A 15313-nucleotide genomic window follows, 5' to 3' on the forward strand; every position below is an offset into this window, starting at 1 on the left:
CGGCTTACCTATTCCAGGCTGTGGTCTGTCATCCACTTTTCACAGGAGGCTCCTTTGGGCATTTCAGGGATTTTTCACTGTCTTGTGGCAGAAGAACTGCCTTACTTTTTAACTTTCCCTTCCATTTTCTGAAGTTTCTATTCCAGTGATAACTCTGAGGTAGTCTTTCTGTGTAGAGTCAGGTATCACAGAATCCTAGAACGGCACAGGTTGGAGCAGACCTTCAGAGAACGACTCCAACCTTCCCACCGCGGGCAGAGACACCTCTCGGGGATTTAAGCACCCTCTGTCCAGCTTCGCTTTCTGTATCCCTGAGGAAAGACGCAAGAGGGAGCTGTGACCTGAGAAACAGATGAAAAAGTCACGTCAAGTATTTCCCAGTCAGTATTCACAGGAGGAATTTCACCCTGTGGTTGATGTGATGAGTTATCTCCCCAGAACGTGGCATTTTGCCGCAGAAGATATTTCAAGCCACATTATTATTCAGTACTTGTGTCAAAAAATACTTCCCTGGACACTGGCGTCGAGAGTGCCCTGGGCAAGTTTGCCAATGGCACCGAGCTGTGTGGTGCCTAAGGCTCACGTGGGGAAAGAGACCCACGCAGAAGGACCTTGGCCGGCTTGAGAAGGGGTCCAGTGCTGACTGCATGAGGTTCAACAAGGCCAAGTGTAAAGTCCTGCACCTGGGCTAGGCCAGTCTCAGGCACCAATACAAGCTGGGTGCAGTGTGGGTTGAGAGCAGCAATGAAGAAAGAGACTTGGGGGTGTTGGTTGCTGAGAGGCTCCCCAGAAGCCCACAGTGCCCTCATGTAGCCCAACAGCTGTGTGCTGTGCTGCAGTCACAGCAGTGTGGGCAGCAGGGCAAGAGGGAGGATTCTGCCCCTTGGCTCTGCTCAGACCTCACCTCCAATCCTGCCTCCAGTGCTGGTGTCTCCAGCAGAAGAATGACACAGAGCTGCTGGAGGGAGTCCAGAGAAGACAACAAAGATGATCCAAGGGCTGGAGTAGCTCTGCTCTGAGGACAGGTTGAAGGAGCTGGGGATGTGCAGCCTGAAGAAGAGAAAACTCCAGGGAGACCTTTGAGCTGCCTTCCAATAGCTGAAGAGATCCTGCAGGAAGGCTGCAGAGAGACTTTTCATCAGGGTGTCTAGAGACAGGACAAGGGGCAATGGTTTGAAGCTGAGGCAGAGCAGGGTTAGAGTGGAGCTGAGGAAGAAGTTCTTCAGTAGGAGGGTGGTGAGACTCTGGAATAGGCTGCCCAGGGAGGCTGTGGCTGCCTCCTGCCTGGGGGCATTCAAGGTATGAGTCTAGCTGAGAGGTGCCCCTGCCCATGGTGGGGATGTTGCAGTGGATGAGCTCTGAGGTCCCTTCTAACATGAGCCATTCTGGGGTTCTATGAATATTTTAATATCCTTTAGCTGGCCTCTTTTAACATAAATATGTTTCTCTTACAGTTAGAAACCACTGGGGAAAAAGAATTACTTTGCAAATTAGAACTACACATCTAATTTTGGAACCAGTTGTAGCATCTCAAATCTATTACTCTTTCAAAACTCAGTTGGAAAAAAATAATCAAGTATTTGACTACTTCTATTCCCCACACACAATTGTGTAAAAACTTACGTGCCGAGCTCCTGGGCATTTCAAATAATTCCTGTTTCCAGAGGCTGTGAGTGAAATCCTGTCCTATAAAGAACTAAATGGCATCATTCTCTTTTCTCCTCAGGAGGGCCAGGCTTGAATCCCCTTTCTCTTCCAGCAAGTAATACACAAAGATATTTTTATAAAGGTAGATGCTCTTTTGACCTACCCATATGTAGGTGTGAGAAAACAAAACAAAACCACAAAATGTAGCATTTTGTCAATTTGGGAAGCTACTCCAGAAATGAGAGATTTAAAGAAGAAGTAAAATGTTTACTAATAGTCTCATTTCAGTAACTGCTCAGAACAGGCAGTGGTGAAACCAACCAGAACTCAGCCAGAAGAAGCAGAAATAAGCTACTTCAACAAGCAGAGGAACAACAGGAGGAGAATGGAAAACAGAACTTTCTCCAGAGCATTCTTCTCTGAACACCTCAGAAGTTCATGGGAGAGTTTAAATATTCTGCACTCTGGTTTTGCCTTCTTCAGCTAAACAAGGGGAGGGCAGCAAGATCCCAAGGGAAGAACATAGAAAGGAAATAACATGGGATCATAGGATAGCTTAGGTTGGAAGGGACCTGCAAAGGTCTGAACTTGAATGTCTCCAGGGATGTGGCCTCAACCAGCTCCCTGGGCAACTTGTTGCAGTGTTCCAGCACCTTCGTGGTGCACAATGTCTTCTCACATCCAGTCTTAATCTCCTCTGCTCTCATTTTAAACCATTACCCTCATCCTGTCCCTGCAGGGCTTTGCAAACAGTCCTCTGCAGCCTGCTTGTAGTGTGCCCTTCAGGTCTTGGCAGGCTGCTTTAGATCTGCCTGGAGCCTTCTCTTCTGCAGGTTGCACACTCTCAGCTTCCTCAGCCTGTCCTTGTAGCAGAGCTGTTCCAGCCAAAATTAGAAAATCACTGAAAGCAACAATATTTGTTGATTAGGCTAAGAGATTTGAGACATTCTTTTTACCACACTAAGAGAAGCAATTATTTTGAAGCCACAGAATGTCTTGGAAACCAGCATGTGAAATTTAAAGAGCACTTACAATTCAAAGCAACTTGGGTACTGATGATGGAAGTCATAAATGAAGATTAGTAACATTTACCTCAGCACCTTGCGAATATGCATAAGAAGCTGAAGGGTATAAGTAGAAATTGGTGTGCTTCCTGCCTTACAAGTAACATTATGAACCACAGAGGCACCCAGAAAGAAGAGTCAACATGGGAAAGCAGAAGTCACATTCTCCAGCTTAGATAAGGTTTATTTAACTGAAATCTAACAGGTAAGGTGAGGATAAAGCTAGCAGAGTAGTTAGTGATGCATATTTCCACCTTAACTTATGTGTGTGAGACAACTGGAACCCAGTGGAGGACCCAAGTACCTAAAGACATTAACAAAAAAGCAAAAACCAGAAAAGAGCTCCCAGAATCCAAGCCACTTTCCTGAAATACATGCATTTGAGTAGCAAAGCTAGAAAAAACATAAAGGTTTTGATAGCTCTGGAAATACAAACCTATAGTAGATAGAAAACACAGGCAGGGCTTTGTTGTAAAGGTCCTAGGCAATAGTGGTAACTCAGAATAATCTTTTACCCCCACTCAGTTTTCCTGGAGTGCCCCATGGCTCAATAGCAGATACTAACAGCAGTGTTTTGTTTCTGTTTAGGACAACAATTCTGTGTTTAGGTTTTCACTTTTTACAATGCACAAAGCAAACCCAGTGTGAAATCCTGAGGTGGTAGATTTATTTCATAACCACTTAAATAGTTTCTTAGTTTTATTTTGGATGGAGGGTTTGTTTGGGTGGGGAATTGTTTGTTTGTTTGCTTGTTTTGGTTTGTTTGTTTGTTTGTTTGTTGGGAGTAGCTTCACGTGGAATCCTAAAATGGCTCAGGTTAGAAGGGATCTCAGAGATCCAACCTCATGGGCAGAGACACCTCTCAACTAGACTCAACTGCTCAAGGACTCATCCAACCTGGTCTTGAACACCCCCAGAGAGGAGGTAGCCACAGCCTCTTTGGGCAGCCTATTCCAGAGTCTCACTACCCTCCTACTGAAAAACTTCTTCCTCAGCTCCACTCTAACCCTCCTCTGCCTCAGCTTCAAACCATTCCCCCTTGTCCTGTTTCTAGACACCCTGATGAAAAGTCCTTCTGCAGCCTTCCTGCAGGATCCTTTCAGACATTGGCAGGAAGCTCTAAGGTTCCCCTGGAGTCTTCTCTTCTCCAAGCTGCACATCCCCAGCTCCTTCAGCCTGTCCTCTCAGCAGAGCTACTCCAATCCTTGGAACATCTTTGTGGCCTCCTCTGGACTTGCTCCAAGAGCTCTGCCTCCTTTTTGTGCTGGGGACATCAGCACTGGAGGCAGTATTTAAGGTAGACAATATCTAAGGTCTCTTTTAACCTAAGCCATTCTATGCTTCTGTGATTATTCTTTTAGACTTGAAAGACAGCCTGAGTCCCTTAGGGCTTACTTGATTTCCCCCACTATGAGCACTAGTTGGTCCTGCAAGAGCAACTCTCTACAAAGCTGGTGTAAGGACATAGGCAGCACCACTGTTGTGCAGAAATGCTATCGATGGTTTGTGTTTTGCAGAGGTGCAAGCTGATTTGGTAATCTCAGTCGTGGCTGTTGCTGCTGCTCTTTCTGCACCAGCAAAGATTGCACAGAATCAGTGAGTTCTCAAGGCATCTATTGCATGCCTGCTGGTTCTTTAAATGCAGGAAGAGGAGCACATTCAGCCTCTAGCAAGGCCTTCAGGGCAAAGCAAAATGCTAATGACTTCCCTTTCAGAAGACACATATAGAAACGTGCCCCACTCCAAACAAAACAAAAAAAAAAAAAAAAAAAAAAAAAGAGAGAGAGAAAAAAGGGAAGAATGATTCAGTACTATACATTCAATGCTACTCAGGCAAAAAAAAAACCCCACACCATAATAGTTTCCTCTAACCAGATCTGAATCAAGTGTCTATAATGGCACTCATGAGAAAGAAACTTGTCTTTGTCTCATCTCTCACCCTCTATTTTCTTTCTGGAAATTCCACTTTCTACTAAATTTGAGCTCTTTTGGCAGCCCCCCCCCCTAGTATCTTATTGATCCTAGAACTCAGGGATAATACTTGGGTAGTAGGAATTTTACTTTCTTTTCTCAACTCTGTGTAAGTCAAGACTGCATGTAGAGATTTCTGGAATGTTTTTCTTGTAGTGTACCTTAATTGTGAAAGAATAGCACCTTGAGCATCTCCTCTCACTCCTTCTTCACTGACCTCCATGTCTGCAGAGTTGTTTCTCCTACATATGCTCACTCCTCTCTTCTGGCTGCCATTTCTGTTTCACAGGTTATTTTTCCCCTTTTAAAATAGGTTATCCCAGAGGTGCTACCAGCATTGCTGATTGACATGGCCTTGACCAGCAGCAGGTCTTTCCTAGAGTTCACAGAATGACAGAAAACACCCAGTTGTGAAAGACCTCCAAGCTCATCCAGTCCAACCCTCAACCCAGCACTGAAGGGTCAACACTAAACAATGTCCTTAAGCCCCAGGTTCATACGGTTCTTGAACATCCCCCATGGATGGTGACTGCAGCACTGCCCTGGGCAGACCATTCCAATGTTTGAGAGCCTTCTCTATGAAGAAGTATTTCCTAATGTCAAGCCTGAACCTCCCCTGGTGCAGCTTGGAATCATTTCCTCTGTTTCTGTTGCTTGCCACCAAGGAGCAGAGGCTGCCTCCTCCTTGCTCCAACCTCCCTTCAGGGAGCTGTAGAGAGCAATGAGGTTTCCCCTCAATCTCCTCTTCTCCAGCCTGAACACCCCCAGCTCCCTCAGCCCTTCCTCAGGTGCTCCAGACCCTTCTCCAGCCTCACTGCCCTTCTCTGGACGGGCTCCAGCCCCTCAATCTCCTTCCTATACAGAGGGTCCCAGAGCAAAACACATCACTTGATCTGGCTGGCATTGGCTCTGGATATAAGGGAAGCTTCCAGCAGTTTCTCACAACACGCCCTGCTACAAAAACCTTGCCACACATAACCAGTACAGATTTCTGCTCTGAAGAGACATCCACTGATAATAAGGCATGAATCTGAAACTACATTTTGTAGTCTACCCAATCCTATAGACCTGTTTGAAGGAAGTCTGTCAGTTCACTACAGAAGGAAGCTTTAGACTAAGGAACTGATTCTAGATTGCAGGCAACCTTTGATGTGAGGTAAAGTAGAAGAGAGAAAACACCTCTTCTTCGGGCACATCTTCTGGGCAGGTTCAGGTGCTCAATGCCTTGCAAGTATAAAAATGAGAGAGGAGGAAATTTAGCTACTTCTAGGTCTGGGTGTAAGCTGAATAGGGCTTTTTAAGTTGCTGGTTTGGAATGCAGCTTCCCAAATCACAGAACCACAGAACATATGTGGTTGGGAGAGACCTCCAAGATCATCCAATCCAACCTTTCAGCCAGCACTGAATGGTCAACACTAAAGCATGTTCCTAAGAGCCAGATCCACAGGCTGCTTGAACAACCCTGCAGAGGGACTGTTTGCAAAGGGCTGCAGGGACAGGATGAGGGCAATTGTTTGAAATGAGAGCAGAGCAGATTGAGATTGGATGTGATGAACAAGTTCTGCACCAGGAGGATGCTGGAACACTGCAACAGGTTACCCAGGGAGGTAGTTGAGGCCCCTATCCCTGAAGCTACTCAAGATGAGGCTCTGAGCAACCTGATCTCATGGAGGATGTCCCTGCTGACTGTAGGGAGGTTGGACTGGATGACCTTTGGAGGTCCCTTCCAACTGAAGCCATTCCAGAAGGCACCCAAGGCTTTAGTGAGATACGCCCCAGCAGTTCTGAGATCTTTTAACTCCGGACCCAAACCCTGATATTTTCTCTCCTGCCTCCTGCTCCCTCCTTCTCTGTCAGTGTGGGAAGGAGAGGGTAAAACAAGCCACGTATGGGAAATTAAAACGAGAACAAAAGCCTGTCCCAATTATGCAACAGGGATCATTATGCTCTAAAATTGCTCTTCAACTGTGCCTGTCATGGAAAAATATTCAGGTTTCAGCAGTTATTTTCTTGATGAAGACTTAATTTCTTGCATTAAAAGGTTTCTAAGCTATAAAATGATGCCTGCGCAATTAGTGTCCTCTGGTTTGGGGATGTTTTAAGGGTGCAAAAGGATTTGAATGCTATAGAATGTATTTTTTGTCACTACACATCAGTTGCCTCAAAGGGCTTTCACTATAGCCTTAGAATTTAAATTATTCACTCATGCAACGTATTGCTAGGTGCAACAATCACCAGATCACATTGCAAAGGAATGGATTTTAGGAACCCAGAGCAGGCTTGGGGATTATGCTACTGTATCTAGGGCTAGAGTTGGAGCTGGACAAAAACAAGCAGTAGCTAAATTTCATTTGCCAGTTCAAAGAAATTTACTAGAACACAGCAGAGAACAGAAGCCACAGATTCCCATTTCTTAGCCCCATTCTCTTCCTTTTTTGGAATGGGGTTTTCCTGTGTGCAGTGAAGTTAGCTCTTTCAACATGCTAGCAGTGAGGCTGCTCAAAGAATGATGATTAGAGGACTTGTTCATCTCCCCTACCAACAGCGACTGAGAGCCCTGGGGCTGTTTAGTCTTGAGAGAAGGCTGAGAGGGGATCAGATCAATGTGTACAAATATCTGAGGGGTAGGTGTCAAGTGTCTGGGGCCAATCTCTTTTTGGTGGTCAGCAGCAATAAGCCAAGGAGCAACAGCCATAAAGTGGACCTCAGAAGGTTTCACCTCATCATGAGGAGAAACTTCTTTACAGTGAGGGTGACAGAGCCCTGGAACAGACTGCTCAGAGGGGTTGTGGAGTCTCTTTCTCTGGAGATTTTCAAACCCACTTGGATGCATTCCTGTGCAAACTACCCTGTGTGATCCTGCTTTTAGCAGGGGTATTGGACTGGATGGTCTCTGGAGGTCCCTTCCAACCTCTAACATTCTGTAATTCTGTGATTCTGTGAAATGAAATCTGTAGATAATATTGATGATAGATTGAGCCTTACTGTCTCAGGTGTCTTACTGGATTGATTGTGAACTGATGATTTATTTCCACTGTCATAACTGTAGAAAGGGTTTAGGTAGTGACAAGGAAACAGGGAAAAGCTCCTTTGTCACAGCTTAGAGGCTCAACCAGCTCAACAAAGCTGTGGGCAGCCTGATCTAGTGGAGACAGCCCCTGCTGACTGCAGGGGTTTTGGACTGCATGACCTTTGGAGGTCCCTTCCAACCCAGGTCGTTGTACAATTGTGTAGTGTTCTTCAGTTGCACAGACTGCATAGTGATGTGAATGTCAGTGCAGGGCTCTGCTGTGTGTATCTAAGCACCTGATGAGGGGTTTCAAGCAAACTTATTCTGAAGCTCACATACAGGCTTTCCATCCTTAGCTTTCTCCTTGCTCATCCTGTACTCAGCAGTTACGCAGCCATTCCTCGTGAGGTTTCTATGACTGGGGATGAGAAATCTGGCCCTTGTTTCTAAGACTCACACCAGCTGCAAGATGCTGAGCTCCTCTTAAACCTCCACCTGTAACAGGCTCTCTGTCAAACGAATGTTTAAAGGACAGTAGATATTTATTTTGTGGCTTTAGGTAATATATTCCCCCTCATTTATTTTTTCCATTTGTTTCATCTTTGAGGTTGCTTTAATCTAATTTCTTTATACAAACTCACTTGTCCAGTAGGAAACATAATTGTGTATGAACAAGAATATCCACTGTTATTTTTGTTACTTCCTTTTCCCCCCTTTCTTATCACACATTTTTATGACAGATGTGCCTGCTGGGCTTAGCTGGCATTATAGCTTCCCTGTGTACATGCTACCTAAACCCAGTGAGAGACACAGCCTGTTAGGAAAAGCTTGGAATCCAAATGAGGAAGGCCTGGTGGATTATTAGGATGAAGAGGAACAAATTGATAATGTGGCTTGTCTAGGAAGGTCAATGGCTAAGCTAAACACAGAATCCAGGTCTCTTGGAACTCAGTCCCACTAACCACCCACTGACCTACATCACTTTTTTTCTGTCATTAAGCATCAGTAATTCTACCTGGGTAGGAGCAACGGTGCTGTGTGACACAGACACACACTTCTCCTGTGTGGCCTGATCTTGTTACCTTCATGAGAAAAACAAAGACTTCCAATGGCTGCTAAATTCAGCTCATGCTGAAGAGTAAATCACCAAGGGAGAATACCTTCAAACGCAAACAGCGCAACCAAGGCTCCAAGCACATGTCCACCAGTTGGGACTGGTTAGAAAATGTGATGGAGAAAAATACCTTGACTTGGGCAATAGCAATTGTTCTAAGAGACCACAGGATGACTTCTTTGTCACTCACTGCAGACCTCAATAGTCTCATCACTCACTAACCCTGCCACTCACTAACCTTGCACTCAGTAACCCTGTCACTTAATAGTAGCAAACTTTTACAGAAGACCAGACACAAGAGTGCAGCATTATTGCAGGTGGCAGCGGTAAGGTCACTCTGCTCTGCTGAGACCTCACCTTATTCTGGAGTACTACAAATTCATTTCTTCTCTCTCCCCCTCTCCCCCCTCCCACCCCAGGTTTGAATGGGGAGAAGATGGTACAAAACCTGCTTTCCCCACCCTTCCCTGTAGGCTTGAAGCAGGAATAGCAGGAGGTGCCTTTCCCCACACATGCTGACCCGTGTGGAAGCCTGTGCTGGAGTCGGGCTGGTGGTTGGCTGGGTTTTCGTGCCCTGTATAAAATGGCAAATGGACACTTTGTCTAGAAAAGCATAAATAGAGCAAGGGAGAACGTGCGAGGAGATCCCTCCTTGAAAGAGTTCTTTACAGGACAGAGCTCCCAGCAGGACAGGTTCCTGCCATGACAGAATTCCCATTTTGGACCATCCCTGCTTTTGGATGGCTCCTACCCTTTTACACCGCCCTTGGTCTTACACCGCCCCTACCTTCGGTTTGTATAGTGTGTGTTTTAACTGTGTATCTCATTCCTCATCGCCTTAGGAAGATGCAAACTGACTCTTTAAACAAAGCAAATTTGAAATTCCCTGTAGTGAATCTGTTAATTTTACAGCATTAGGATGAAGTGTCTGCTTTTCAATTGCTTTAGAAGAAAGCATGAAGAAAAGATGAGTGAAAGAGACCACCTACATTGAGAGTGAGGACTTAAGAGAAGCCAGCACCTCAGAAGAGAAAGGAGTGAAGAGGTGGAGGCAGATAATAAAAGAAGCAAATAAGAACTTGTTGCTGTGTTCTTGAATTTCCTCTGCTCTCTGTGATCTCTAGAATTTTGCACTGCTTTTAACATGACATTTCCAAATATCTCCAATCTGGAAATTGCCATATTGGACTTTTCCCCCACAGCTTTAGTTCTACGAGGCAGACTAGTCCTAGCTATGTATAGAGAAGTATTCATAGGTATATTCTTTATATGTTATTTTAAAACTGATTTTATTTTTATCTACTTACTTTGGCTCCTAAAAATACACAGAAGAGAAGCACTTCGCTAGGAAATCCAGATTTTTTTCTGAGTGGTTTTATTTCTTTTGTTCCATGACTACTGATAAGTTTAGATTCTTAATGCTGCTGAAAAATAACCCCCTGCCTTCCACTTGAAGGCATTCACACTGGCGTCAAAAGATGTGTCAGATTCTTTTACTGTGCCACCACCAGTGAAGGGCTGTCAAGGTGGAAATGCTACTCCTGTCACCTTGGCTTCCCACGCTGCAGCCAATTTTAATTTCCTCTTAAGCTGCCACAATTTCTTGTGGGTACTGTACTCTGTCAGGGAAATGTTTATAATCCATGTCTATGTAGCACAACAGAGAAAAATATTGCTCTTTGCAGGTGGTGCTATTTGTAACTGGGCTTGGCAGAAAGGAAAAATGGAAATCAGTCATGGAGGAGGTCCAGATGAGGCCACCAAAATGATCAGGGGGATGGAGCACTTCTGCTACGAGGACAGGGCTGAGGGAGCTGGGGGTGTGCAGCCTGCAGAAGAGAAGGCTCCAGACAAACATAATAGCAGCCTGCCAGTACCTGAAGAGTGCTACAAGAAGGCTGCAGAGGGACTGTTTGCAAGGGCCTGCAGGGACAGGGTGGTTTGAAATGAGAGCAGAGCAGGTTGAGAGTGGATGTGAGGAACAAGTTGTGCACCATGAGGGTGCTGGAACGCTGCAACAGGTTGCCTAGGGAGGTAGTCAAGGCCCCGTCCCTGGAGCTGCTCAAGCGTCAATTGTCCAGGTGAGGCTGGACAAGGCTCAGAGCAACTTGATCTAGTGGAGGGTGTCCCTGCTGAGTGCAGGGGGGTTGGACTGGATGACTTTTGGAGGTCCCTTCCAACCCAAACCATTCTGTGCTTCTGTGGTTCTGTAATAGAAACATGGTCTTGGGGGAGGTTGTGACCAGCACCAGCCATTCCAGTATTGCAACTGCAGGACTGCTTTTCCCCTTTTCAAATCAGATAGGTTTCACTTTACTACTCAGATAGCTCTTTAAAAACCCCACATCATGTAATCCTTGAACAGGCAAAGCTTCCTTTTCAAATAGTTCAGAGGAAACAAAGTTACTGGACGTTATTGCATAAGGGTATTAGTTCCTCCCTTTGGCTTCAACCTTTCCTGAATATACAAACTCTCAAGAAAGCTAAATGCACTATAAAAATATACTGCAACGTGAAGAAATTATCATATCAGTAATTTCTACATCCAGTTATTGATGAGATATTTTTAAAGACATCTACAGAGATACTTCTCTCCTTACCTCTGTTGACTGTTTTAAAACGTGCAAAGATCAAACAATTCCTCATCTGGTTGTGTCAGCAGCAAAAACCCAAACGTCAGCTCTGCAGCCGATTTCCTCCTCAAGAAACCAACAGCTCATTGCAGAACAAAAGGAACCTTTTGCAAGGTCCTCCACTTTCAGCATTACAGTCTTGGAGCCTACCTGCTGCTGAGCAGCCTGTAAATGGTTTGCATGCTCTATGGAGTAGAGAGACTGCTGATGTGCGCAGTTAACACTGCTGGATGCGGTGATAGAGCAGGAAGCAAAGCGAGCTGCATCCTGTAGTGTCAATTTGCGCTCAGTTTCAGCTGCTCCCGAGAGCATTCGTTCGGGTAAAGAGTAGGCAACTGTGTATTTTTTTTCCAGCCATGGCACTTTCCACCTGCTGCTGGTTTTGAAAAGTTCAAATCCTCCCCACTCGCTTCAAGTCACTTACAAGAGTCAATCTTATCATGTCAGGATGATGCCTCTCCCATGACTGACAATACAAAGAACAACGTGAAGATGTAGAGTGTCAGGTAGTGATAGGACTTGGGGGAATGGATCCATGCTAGGGGAGGGCAGATTTAGATTAGACCTTAGGAAGAAGTTCTTCACCAAGAGGGTGATGAGACACTGGCACATGTTGCCCAGGGAGGTGGTGGAAGCCTCATCCCTGGAAGTTTTTAAGGTCATGCTGGATGTGGCTTGGGGCAACCTGATCTAGTGTGAGGTGTCCCTGCCCATGGCAGGGGAGTTGGAACTGGATGATCCTTGAGGTCTATTCCAACCCTGACAGTTCTATGATTCTAAGAGAGCAGTAAGTAAAGCAGGCTGTGTCTATAAGGTATTTTATTAGATTGTGATACATTAATTGGTATTTATTATTTATTTACTGTCTCATGATGATGACTCCCAGTTTTGCCCTTATTTTTCAAAGCCAAACATTCAGTGTATTTAACGTCCAATTTAAATTCAAGTTTTTTTCCATAATTCAAATTGTTATAATTAATTAAGGAAAATAGCTTAGCCTTTAACATCCTAAAAATATATTTTCAGAAAACAGCTTCATTCCCTTGGGTATTCAGCTTCTGGAAGTACTTAGGCAATGATTTCTTCAGTGTTGGTAGGCCTGTGGGACACCAATGAGACTTTCATTTCTGAAACACAATAAGATGCCTTCCAGTACCCAAAGGGATCCTGCAGGAAGGCTGCAGAAGGACTTTTCATCAGGGTGTCTAGAGACAGAACAAGGGGGAATGGTTTGAAGCTGAGGCAGAGCAGGGTTAGAGTGGAGTTGAGGAAGAAGTTCTTCAGTGTGAAGGTGGTGAGACTATGGAACAGGCTGCACCTGCCTCCTGTCTGAGGATGTTGAAGGCCAGGCTGGCTGAGAACTTGAGCAGTTAAGAGGTGTCCCTGCCTGTGGCCGTTTGAGCTGATCCTCTAGCTCAGACATAGGGGAGAGATGAACATTCCAGGGATAGGCCACATAAATGGCAACAATAGATAAATTAATATAATTTCATTGGAGCACCAAGAACTTAATGTCTAGAAGCACAGTTTGTTCTGCCCTTCTCCCGCTGGCTTCTGCTGCTGCAGCTTCGCCTATCTTCCCCGGTTGCTGTTTTGGCTACTGCTGCTTCTGCTGCTTCGCCGCCGCTTGACCCCTCCCCCATCTCCCTTAAGGTTATTGTATTGTTTTTTTCCCTTCCTTCCTTCTCTAGTTATTATCTCTCTTTACATTGTTATACTTATACTATAAGAAAATACAATTTCATCTTTCCCTGTTGTGAATTTTCTTCCCGGGGGAGGGATCAGCCCAAACCCGGGACACTGCCCATGGCAGGGAGGTTGGAGATAAGCTCTAAGGTCCCTTTCAAGGTAAGTCACTCTATCTACTTTACAGAGAAGCTTGATTGCCTATAAAAGAGAACCAGATTGAGTGACTCAGAAATTAATTTCTCATCCTACATTTTCAAATTCCACTTCTTTGAGGGGGATGAGGGGAGGGAGGGCAGAGAAAGGTTTATGTAGCAAAGTGAATTGGTAACGTCACATCGGATTTCTCAAGGAGCGCAGTAGAACCAAGAGTCATAGAAGTGTCTTGGGCATCTCCTACAAGAAAGACACTGAGGGGTTGGAGCAGCTGCAGAGAAGAGCAACTGACCTAGTGGGGGCCTAGAGAATGAGTCTGGTGGAGAGCAGCTGAGGAAACTGAACAGAAAAACCACTGAACAGAATTCATTCTGTTGTAACTGTCCAGGCTGGCTGCTGATGGCTGTTGTAGCTTTGTGTATTTTTGAGGTGCAGGTGTAGTTTTACACTTCCCAAGTGTAAAACAATCATATAACTACCAGTTTTTCTAGGTAGTCAAATACTGCAAATAAAGCAACTAATGCATGTTCCTGTTACATGACTGGGTTTTTTTTTAATCAGTATCCCTCCCCCTTCTCCAATTAAACATATTTTAAAGTCTGCTTTCCTAAGAAATAATGTCCTACTAAAACCAGCTGGCAACTTAGCTATTTGTCTTTACTTTTAGCTAACTTCCCCTGCAAGACTAAGGTCTACATCAAGTCCTGTTAGATACACTTTAGTCAGGTGGGTCCTACCAATTCCTTTGTACTTTACACAGGAGAATCAAACATTAAAATTACAGCAGAGGAGAAGCAAACATGAAAATGACATGCAGAGATAACAGTAAAATACAGGTAAGTCATACAATTTGAGTGCTAATTTGTTTTTCAAGTTATCTAGGTACTAACTCAACTGATTTGCATCCAGAGAGGTAAGCATTGGTGCTGACTTTGCTTTTCTGCCTCTTCAGTGGCATTTCACACCAAAGCTTACTTACTAGATGCTATAAACCAGCTAATAACTGAAAGGCAAACATTTCACCCTCATCAGGAACGTCATTCAGACCTGTGTCTAGCTGTGCCACCTGATGCTCAAGTGGTGTTTCTCCACAACAGAAAGTGGTTTTTTTTCTCTTTTTTGTTCCCTAATGGAAACTAGCCCCTATGTGCAGAGCTCCAGGGGACATGGAATTTCCACTTTTCTCTGAAGCCACTGCCAGGTGGTGAGCATCTGCTGCTGCTGGATCCTCCTACACGGCCAGTCTGCACTAATGATTTTAGTTGCCTCTAGCACCAGTTATGACTAAGTCTAAAATCCTCTCTTCTGCCTCACTGTCTCCACCCAACCCCTGCTGAACCACAAATCTCACAAGATAACCAAGCCTTCTTCTTCTCAGGAATTCTTCACAGTGGAGCTAATTGTACACAAAGACATGAACACTTCCTCTGAGAGGTAGCAATGAAAGTACCACATCTGTCTGTCTGGGTGCTGGAGCTAGGGCTGCTGCACAAATGTTGTGCCCAGGGTAGCTGTGAGTTCCTCCAAGCATCTTTACAGAATCACAGAATCATGGTCTAGGTTGGAAGGCACCTCCCAAGCTCATCAAGTCCAACTGCCTCTGCAGTCAGCAGGGACATCCTCCACTAGATCAGGTTGCCCAGAAGTTCGTCAAGCCTGACCATGAATATCTCCAGGGATGGGGCCTCAACTACCTCCCTGTGCAGCCTGTTCCAGTGTTCCACCACCCTCATGTTAAGAAATTGTTCCTGAATGTATAAATTCTGATTTAAACCAAATACTTCAATAAATATATGAGAGGAAACATTTCTTGAAGGCACCTGTGCCATCTGCAGTACCTTAGAGTGTGAGAAGAGTTCAGGTCTGACTGTTCAGGAATTCTAACTAAATAGAAACTGGCACATGACTGATAAAGAGAGTTAAAGACAAAGCTGCTCTCTGGTGCTAAGCCTAATGCCCTCTCGTTTTTGTTCAGGTTTTAGAAGAATCACTACCTGGCAGGCACGGTGGTCTTAAAGGTCAGATGGGGTCA

Source organism: Pogoniulus pusillus, chromosome 1 (assembly GCF_015220805.1).
Source record: "Pogoniulus pusillus isolate bPogPus1 chromosome 1, bPogPus1.pri, whole genome shotgun sequence".
Taxonomy (NCBI): domain Eukaryota; kingdom Metazoa; phylum Chordata; class Aves; order Piciformes; family Lybiidae; genus Pogoniulus; species Pogoniulus pusillus.